Source organism: Alligator sinensis, unplaced genomic scaffold (assembly GCF_000455745.1).
Source record: "Alligator sinensis unplaced genomic scaffold, ASM45574v1 scaffold769_1, whole genome shotgun sequence".
In the NCBI taxonomy this organism is placed as follows: domain Eukaryota; kingdom Metazoa; phylum Chordata; order Crocodylia; family Alligatoridae; genus Alligator; species Alligator sinensis.
This window is the reverse complement of record NW_005843322.1, coordinates 40,532-50,375: the sequence shown is the minus strand read 5'-3', so window position 1 is coordinate 50,375 and position 9,844 is coordinate 40,532. Positions and strand designations below refer to the sequence as shown.

Below are 9,844 nucleotides of genomic sequence, written 5' to 3'. Positions count from 1 at the left end.
GTCGGGGCGGGACGGGACCTTGCAGATCATCGGGTCCAGCCCCCCTGCTCTAGGCAGGAAGACAGCTGGGGTTAGGTGGCCCCAGCGTGGTGACTGTCCAGTCTCCTCTTGAAAACCTCCATGGTAGGTGACCGCACCACCTCTGCAGGGAGTTTATTCCAGTCTGGACACCTCGACTGCGAAGGAGTTTTTCCTGATATTAAGCCTGAAGTGGCCTTGCAGGAATTTGTACCCATTGGTCCCGGTCTTTCCCGGGGTGCCCTGGTGAACAGGTGTTCACCGAGCTCCTGATGCACTCCCCTGATGTAGCGGTAAGTCGCTATCACGTCCCCTCTCAGCCTGCTCTTCTGTAGCCTAAAGAGGCCCAGGTCCCTCGGCCTCTCCTCATAGGGCTGCCTTGCATGTCCCTGATCATACGCGTGGCTCTTCTCTGGACCCGCTCAATTTTTTCCACGTCCTTATTGAAGCGCGGCGCCCAGAACTGGACGCAGTCCTCCAGCTGCGGTCTCACCAGTGCCGCGTACAGCAGGAGTATCGCTGCCTTAGTTTTACACGAGATGCATGGGTTGATGCAGGCCAGCGTGGTGTCTGCCCTGCTGACCACCGCATCGCACTGACGGCTCATGTTCATGCAGTGGTCAATCATTACCCCGAGGTCCCTTTCGGCCATGGTGCAAGTCAAGCTGTCACCTCCCAGCCTGTAGGTATGTTGAGGGTTGTTTGCCCCCAGATGGAGCACCGCACACTTGGAAGTGTTAAACTTCATCTGGGTCCGGTCTGCCCAGCTCTCGAGCCTGCCCGGGTCCACCTGTATCTGCAACCCATCTTCTGACGTGACCACGCTGCCCCATAATTCGGTGTTATCCGCGAACGTGGCCAGCGAGTTTTTCACTCCCCCATCCACATCATTGATAAAGATGTTGAAAAGCACCGGTCCAAGCACAGCCCCTGCGGGACTCCATCGGCCACTTCTCATCAGGACGACACGGATCCGTTCCCGAGGACTCTCTGGGTCCAGCCCTGCAGCCAGCGTCCCACCCACCGAACCGTCAAGCAGCTGAGCCCGCAATCGTCCAGTTTTCCCACAAGGATATCGTGGGATACTAGATCAAAAGCCTTTTAGAAGTCTAGGTATACACTGTCTACCGCCTGCTGTCTCCTTCGTTAATAGCAGCTTTTAATTGTGCAAAATTAAATAAGGAATAAAGAACCAACTTCAGCCTCACTGAGAAACTACAATATTTGCTTTTCATCTGCGTTGTTTCCTAAACCTTTTCTTCTTGCTTTTTGTGAAATGACAAGTTGCCTTGATCGGCAGCAAGGGAGTGTTGCAGGAGGGAAGTTGAGGTTGGATATTAGGAAAAACTTTCCCACTAGGAGGGTAGTACAGCACTGGGCCAAGTTACCCAGAGAGGTGGTGGACTCTCCATCCTTGGAGGTTTTGAAGACCCGGCTAAACCAAGCCTTGGCTGGGATGATGTAGTTGGGGCTGGTCCTGCTTTGGACTAGAGGTGACCTCCTGAGCTCCCTTCCAGCCCTCGTTGTCTATGATCTCGCCCCTGTTTTAGCACCAGCTCCTCTTCCCCCGCTTCACTTTTCACCTGTTCATGGACTTGTGACCACCCAACTCGCTTTTGCCTACTGATAATCTTACGCCCTATCCTTGCTATCCTTAAAATCCTTCGGCCAGCACAAGGAAGTTACCTTTCCTCAGATGCCAAACTGTGGGAGGGATTGTTTTTAGACTTAAATCTTCTTTGCATTGCTGCTCACTTTCTCAGCCAGCTGGTATAACGGCATCACAGTTGTGCTGAATGACACAAATGGTGATGGCGAGACTGAGGTCTACTTCCACACAGCAAAAAGAAAAAAATACATATTAAATAGAGAAGACAGATGAGGATGCTGGGAAAGGAAAGCCTTCCTGAATGAGTTCAGTCCTATGGAAACAGGGGTATAACTGTTAGGACAAAGGGTGCAGAACAGGCAGAAAACTCTTGGCAGTCCATGCCCAGCAATCAGCGCCTAATTTTTTGTGGGCTCCACAACCCTTTGTGGAATAGAAACAGTTTATGGTACTTCTTTAGCGATATCTTGGAAATACCTTTTGCAATGCAAGAGAAAAGCCCTGCAGAGGGACAAGATCATAGATACAAGATGAACTGTATCCCCACCCCTGCAGTAATCTTTATTTCACTAATCACTATTAAACACGATAGGTGCATCATCCACCCTGGTCAATAAGGGGAAGGTCAGGTAGCTACTTGCACAGCCGGGCCTTGTGCGCAAGAGAAAGGCAGAGCCGATCAAGGCGACTTGTCATTTAACAAAAAGCAAGAAAAAAAGGTTTAGGAAACAATGCAGATGAAAAGCAAAAATTGTAGTTTCTCAGTGAGGCTGAAGTTGGTTCTTTATTCCTAGTTCCTTATTCAAAGCGCATCTTTTGCACAATTAGAAGCTGCTATTAGTGAAGGAGACACGCTACAGTGCAAGAATTCCACCAGAAATATGTATTTACTGATTAAAAAGGTTAAATAATATCATGTGTCAAGTACACGGCCCAGAATAAAGAGCTGAGATTCGGCTGAGATGACAGGGAAACATCGGTTTCGGGGCTGCCCGCCAGCAGCCTGGCACCCACGCACCGAGCGTCGGCTCGGGCTCCTTCGGGGTCTGGGGTGACCCGAAAGGGTTTTGCCCCCTAGTCCCAGCCTCATCTCAGCCCTTTATTCGGGGCTACGTACTTGACGTGTGATATCATTTTGCATTTCTATTAGTGAAGGTACACTGTGGATGAAATGCTAAGTCTTTGGCATGTCTCGTTCACGGCTCACAGCCTCTGCTGGTAGAGATGAGCTTCGAAACAGGAACCGGGAATAAGGGACGGGCCTCAGCCGCCCGGTTACACCGGAGCAGAATCCGGCGCGCGCAGCCGCACCGCACAGGATCCGGATTACATCAGAGCAGCGTCTCCACTGCACCCGGGCCTGAATCCGGATTGCATTGGAGCAGCCTCCCATTGCACCGGAGCCCAATCCGGATTGCACGGGAGCCGCCTCCCATTGCACTTGGGAGATGAATCCGGATTGCATTGGAGCAGCCTCCCATTGCACCGGAGCCCAATCCGGATTGCACTGGAGCAGCCTCCCATTGCACTTGGGAGCTGAATCCGGATTGCATTGAAGCCGCCTCCCATTGCACCGGAGCCCAATCCGGATTGCACTGGAGCCGCCTCCCATTGCACTTGGGAGGTGAATCCGGATTGCATTGAAGCCGCCTCCCATTGCACCGGAGCCCAATCCGGATTGCACTGGAGCAGCCTCCCATTGCACTTGGGAGGTGAATCCGGATTGCATTGAAGCCGCCTCCCATTGCACCAGAGCCCAATCCGGATTGCATTGGAGCAGCCTCCCATTGCACTTGGGAGATGAATCCGGATTGCATTGAAGCCGCCTCCCATTGCACCAGAGCCCAATCCGGATTGCATTGGAGCAGCCTCCCATTGCACTTGGGAGATGAATCCGGATTGCATTGAAGCCGCCTCCCATTGCACCAGAGCCCAATCCGGATTGCATTGGAGCAGCCTCCCATTGCACTTGGGAGATGAATCCGGATTGCATTGAAGCCGCCTCCCATTGCACCAGAGCCCAATCCGGATTGCATTGGAGCAGCCTCCCATTGCACTTGGGAGATGAATCCGGATTGCATTGAAGCCGCCTCCCATTGCACCAGAGCCCAATCCGGATTGCATTGGAGCAGCCTCCCATTGCACTTGGGAGATGAATCCGGATTGCATTGAAGCCGCCTCCCATTGCACCAGAGCCCAATCCGGATTGCATTGGAGCAGCCTCCCATTGCACTTGGGAGATGAATCCGGATTGCATTGAAGCCGCCTCCCATTGCACCAGAGCCCAATCCGGATTGCATTGGAGCAGCCTCCCATTGCACTTGGGAGATGAATCCGGATTGCATTGAAGCCGCCTCCCATTGCACCAGAGCCCAATCCGGATTGCATTGGAGCAGCCTCCCATTGCACTTGGGAGATGAATCCGGATTGCATTGAAGCCGCCTCCCATTGCACCAGAGCCCAATCCGGATTGCATTGGAGCAGCCTCCCATTGCACTTGGGAGATGAATCCGGATTGCATTGAAGCCGCCTCCCATTGCACCAGAGCCCAATCCGGATTGCATTGGAGCAGCCTCCCATTGCACTTGGGAGATGAATCCGGATTGCATTGAAGCCGCCTCCCATTGCACCAGAGCCCAATCCGGATTGCATTGGAGCAGCCTCCCATTGCACTTGGGAGATGAATCCGGATTGCATTGAAGCCGCCTCCCATTGCACCAGAGCCCAATCCGGATTGCATTGGAGCAGCCACGGCCCCCTTGCATGCCCTTGGCCACGGCCCCTGGCGCTGGGGGCATTTCAAGGCCGGACACGGGAGGCTGCAAGCAGCTCGGCCTCCCCCCACTGAAGGGCCGGGAGCCGGGGGTCCTCGCTGCGCCCTGTCCCCGGGTGGGGTGCCGAGCCCCGCGGCGGGGGCTGGAAGGGCGGCTGCTCCCGCCGGGCTGGGCCCGGGGCTGGGGCTGGGCTGTGCCAATGCTGCTGCTGGCACCAACCCCGCAGGGTCCTGGCTGGAGGGTCTTGCCCCTGCACTGACGCTGCACTGGGGCAGGAAGGGATTTCCCCCCTGCTCAGACTGGTGGAACCGGGGGGGTTTCCCCTTCCTCTGCAGCGGGGGCACGGCCTCGTCCTGGGGTCTCTGCTGCGCCCGCGACCCCCTTTGCAGCAGCAGGACGGTGGTGGCCGCGGCCCGCCCTGTGCCCTGGGGGCAGGGCGGGGGCGATGCCTGGGGCTGGCTGGTGCATTGCTCATAGCTCAGGCGCGGGGTTTGTCTGGGCGGGTTTGCACCGGCCTGATCCTGCCTGGGGCCGGGCTGGGACTAGATGGGACCTGTGCGGGTCCCTCCCAGCCCCACGGCTCTGGTTGTGCAACCCCAGCAGGCCTGCTGGGTGCACACGGGGAACAGGGAAACTGCTGCCCCGTCTGCGGCGAGAAGGGGCTGTTGAGCGTGCAACGCCTGAATACTGCAGCAGCTCCAGGGATATGTCCTTCTCATCCAGCCTGAGCCCAAGGCCGGTGCGCGCCCTCTTTCCAGAGAGCGAGGCCCTGTGCACCTCGTGCAGGCCGTCTTGCTAGGTGCAAGCGTCTCACTTGACTTGCAACCGGATTAATTGCATGGAAATCCCACCTGCGGTTGAAATTGGATCGGGGCTACTGCTGCTTCCCCACCTTCGGGGGCAGGAAGGGGTTTCCCTCCTGCTCAGACTGGTGCGGACTGGGGGTTTTGCGTCCCTCTGCAGCAGGGGCACGGGTCTCTGCAGCGCCCATGATCCCCTTTGCAGCAGCAGGACGTTGGCGGCCGTGGCCCCCCGTATCCCGGGGGCAGGGGCTGTCGTGTGGCTCCGAGGTCGGACACGGCTTTCCAAGCCGAAAAGCAGGGACGGGTTGGGGACAGCGCAGCTCACAGCTAGCCGGGAGCAGGACGAGGTGACCCTCGCAGTCCAGCTTCCAGCCCGCGACGAGTTGTAACAGCCTCAGCCATGGCTGCTGGGAGAGGCAGAGGGGGACGCTTCCTCTGCGGGGCCAGCCGTCCCGCTGGTGGAAGGACCAATCCCACAAGAAAATAAGACCTGCCACGCACGTGGTGAGACCGCAGGTGCCCCTTGCCCAGGCTCCTGTCGCGCCATGGCAGAGAGCGGAGGCTGGAGGGGAGAGTGACTGGGTCTGAGCAGAGTTTCCCCTTTTCCTCTCCCATTCGCAGCCTCCAGCACTGAGGGTCCAGGCAGGTCTGATGCAGGGGCCGCGCCCCTCGCTCCCTGCCCCAGAGCACCTGATGCCCCTTTCCTCGCAGTGCGTGTGCGACCCCTTTGTGGATTTGCCGAGCTCTCGGCTCCCACCGCATCTGGTGGGGACGAGTGCCCACGTTAATGCTGCGCTGGGTGACGCAGAGCTGCCTGGTGTTTGTCTTAATCCGCCGGCTTGCTCGATTCATGCGGTGACCCCTCGTTCTTGTCTGGCGAGAGACGGTCACTAATAAATCCCTAGTGACTTCACTATTTAGTGTGTTGTAAACTCTGTCCCCCCACTTCGAGCGCCTCTTCTGTGCACTGACCAGGCCTGGCCTCGTTAGTCTCAAGCACCTCCATAGCCCTCGTCATCCTCGTTGCCCTTCTCTACATCTTCTCTAGACCCTTTTGGAGGTGCAGGGGCTGGACCCACGCGCAGGATTTTTAAGGCGTGGATGCGCTGTGGGTGTATAAAGGGGCATTGTGATACTTTGCACACTTTAATGACACGCTCTTTGCTCCCCCCAGGTGATGCAGGCTCCGCGGCACAGGCTCAGGACCCGGCGTCTCCAGGCGGAGGGGAGCGGGCGGCATCGCTGGCGGCAGCGGGCGAGGAGGAGAGCCCGGGCGAGGAGCGGGCGCTGGTGATCCACAGCCAGGCGGAGGAGCGGGAGTACAAGTGCCCGCTGTGCGGGGAGCGCTTCCGGCAGCAGCCCAGCCTGACGCGGCACCAGAAGCTGCACGCGGCCGAGCGCGCCTACATCTGCCCCGAGTGCGGGAAGCCCTTCGGGCTGCGGCACAACCTGCTCGTGCACCAGCGCACGCACACGGGCGAGAAGCCTTTCCCCTGCGCCCAGTGCGGCCGGAGCTTCAGCCTCAAGCAGAACCTGCTCACGCACCAGCGCACCCACGCGCCCGCTGCCGGCGCCGGCACCGCGCAAGGCGGGCGCCGCCCAGAGAGAGCGGGGGGTCCCCGACGCCGCCCTTCGTCTGCCCCGACTGCGGAAAGGGCTTCAGCGGGCGCAGCGGGCTGGCCGCGCACCGGCGCACCCACACCGGCGAGACCCCGTTCACTTGCATCCAGTGCAGGCTGGGCTTCAGCCAGAAGGGCATGCTGGAGGGCCACCAGTGCTCGCACCTGCCCGCACCCACCCTGACGTGAGCCCCCAGCTCCCAGGATGAGCAGGGGCCCTGCCGCCGCGCCCCCCAGCCGGACGGGAGCACCCCAGAAAGCGCTGTGGGTTGGGGTGTCCCAGGCTGCTGCAGCTGCCCTCACCCCACCACCCACAGGCTCCTTGCAGCGGGGAGCAGCCGCCCTCGTGCCCTGCCACCCTCTCCGGCTGCCGGGGCGAGGGGGTTTCAGCTGCGGGACGGCCTGTCCTGGCCCACTGTGGCGCGGAGCCTGCCAGCAGGGAGCAAAGGTAACGGGGAGAGGGGCAGGTGGGGAGCAGAGGCTGCACGCAGGGGTAGGTAGCAGGGCACAGGGGCAGTGCCGGGAGGTGGTGGGGCTGGAGAGCAACCCACAGTGGTCACTTGTACCATATGTTGTATGAGTTTGTAAGATGTGAGGGGCTTTTTCCCCCTGTGCTAAATGGGGGAAGACGCCTCATCTTGCAATTGGGCAAATACGATATTTGCCTTTGGGACCATCCCACTAATTGCCACCTGCGTTCGTTTACCAGGTGCCTGCGTGAAAGAGGCAAGACCTCAGCAGCCGCGTGAAGAGCTGCCGTGTTTGGCGTGGAGAGCTTCCCCCTGCCGTCAGCCAGACGGGAGGAGGAGACGCCGAGCTCCCCGCCGAAGCAATCTGCTTGCGCTTGCCTTGCGGAGAAACCATTTAATCGCTGGAGAGGCAGGAACCAGAGTGCTCCTCTCCACACTCGGTGACCCTCCCATGTGGGGAGACATTGCTGCAAAGCCTTCGGGGAGAGGCCGGTGCCTGCAGCCCACCAGAAACCCGCGCCGGGGAGAGGCCGTCCTAACACCCACATAGCAGAGGGGTGACCCGCACGGTGCACGACGGAGATGGGAGCCCTCCTGCCTGCCCAGAGCCTGGACAAAGCCTCGGCTGTAGGAGCTCTGGAAAACCCACCGTGGAGATGAGCTGTTCAAATGCCCTGAGTGCAAGACAGGCTTCATGCAGGAGCTACTGCACTGCCAGGAGTGTGAGCCAGGGCAGCTCCCGCCAGGGCCAAAGCATCTGAGAGCAAAGGCCCTGCCGTCCCCTGCAAGGGCCAGAGGCCGAGTTCCCAGGATGTCTGAGCCGTGAACACAGCAGCTCCTTACAGCTCCGAGGGGTCCGAGTCAGTGACTCCAAGACTTCCCGGACCAGAGACAATGCCAAGACCGAGGCCAGAGACTGCCCATATAGGGGATGGTGCAGCCCCGGGGCCCGTGGGCCACAAGCTCCCTGGACACCGCGACCAGCCAACTCCAGGCAGGTAGCGACATGTGGGCTGCGTGATGGTACCATGTCTCCCCTGCGCTCTGGTCTTGGCAAGCCAGTCTTCGGCTCTGTTCTGCTTGTGCTCCTAACAGGCCGGTTGCGTGCCAGGGACTAGGGAGGTTCATTTGGAGGAGGGTAAGAGGCCGGGCTGGGAGTCGCAGGGGTGGGAGGCACAGCCACGAGGTCGGGGCAGCTGAACGCCAGCAGCTCGGGCCTGCAAGGCCTGCGGCAATGGGAGGGGAGACCTGGCCCCTTCCTGGCTTCCTGCCATGTGCTGTCCTGCATCTCACATCCCATCAGCTAGCCTATAGCCACATCTCCGTGCCAGGTCTCATCGCCAGCCCACTGTTGCCAGGCTGCCCGCTCGTCCCTAAAGCCAGGGGCAGAGCTGCGGAGGGGGTGAATTTGGCTCTTGGTTTTCAAGACGTCGCAGCTGATAGAGCCAGCGACTGCTGTCTCGTGCATCATGCATGAAGGCGTAGCAGCTGTGCAGCTGCCCCGAAATCAGCAGTTGGGCTGTCACTGACCGCAGAGGGGCTCTGTCCTGCCAGCTCTGAGCACCCCGGCTCTGATCAGCAATGCAGAGCGCCTCAGCCCATGCAGCGACCTCGGTGCAGTGGGAATCTGCATGGGTACGATGTGAAGTGCATGTCCCAGCACTTGGCAGGATGGAGTCTGCGTCTCCTGATGTCCGCGGGGGTCGGGTGCCCTGGGACCAGGGTACCACAGGCCTTCTCTGCAGCGCCGCACAAGCGATCCTTTGTCTCTCAGCATCTTGGTTCGCGCTGCCGCTCCAATGTACCGGCCTCTTTATACAAACAGGCCGATCTCTGCTTTGGGCTAGACTTTGTCTGGGTAAGGGACCGGCGCTATGTCCTGGGGCCCGTTCTGCAGCCAGGAGGCACGGCTGGCTCCGGACGAGGAGGCACATGAGGGCTCGGGGGTCTACAACGGGCTTTGCTGCGTTCACTTCCCCGCGGTGGTGTGAGTGCAGATGGGCTGCTGGAGGCATAGAGGTGAGGAGATTGGGGGCAAAGAGAGGGAAGCGCTGGGGGCGGAGGGGAGGGGGCATGTCTGTCGTCCTGTAGCCAGGTCCATAGAGGGCAATAAAGGCCGGCGTTTTGGCAGGCGCTGCGTGTCGTGTGTTTTGTGACCCCTATAAGACTGGGGGGGCTGCGGGTTCAACCCCTCTGAACCCTCCTACCCTACCCCAGGAGCAGGCTGCAACCCCCCTCTGCGGCCAAGATGAGCGCCCGTGGCCCGCTCTGCCCTGCTGGCTGCATGGACCCCACGGATATCTCTGCCCCTGGGTTGGCGCCTGGCCGGGATGAGCTGGTGAGCCACCGTCTGGGAGACACCATCCGTCCTTGCCAGCTCTGGTTGCAAATTCTTGTGGCGTTTGCTTCTCTGTGGCTCTGGAGGACAGGAGAGAAGGACTGAAACCCCACTGGACGGCCAGGCGATGTGCCTGCAGCCGGTGGGACGCGAGGGCAGTCTCACGTTCGGGGTCTTCAAGGCTGGTTCAGTCCTTTTACTCCCCCCCCTTGC

At 59.7% G+C, this 9,844-nt stretch overlaps 1 pseudogene; it reads left to right on the top strand.

The window, feature by feature from the left end:
- The window catches only part of LOC106723211, a 13,063-nt pseudogene extending 5,872 nt beyond the window's left edge, over positions 1-7,191 (top strand).
- Positions 7,192-9,844: the final 2,653 nt, after the last annotated feature.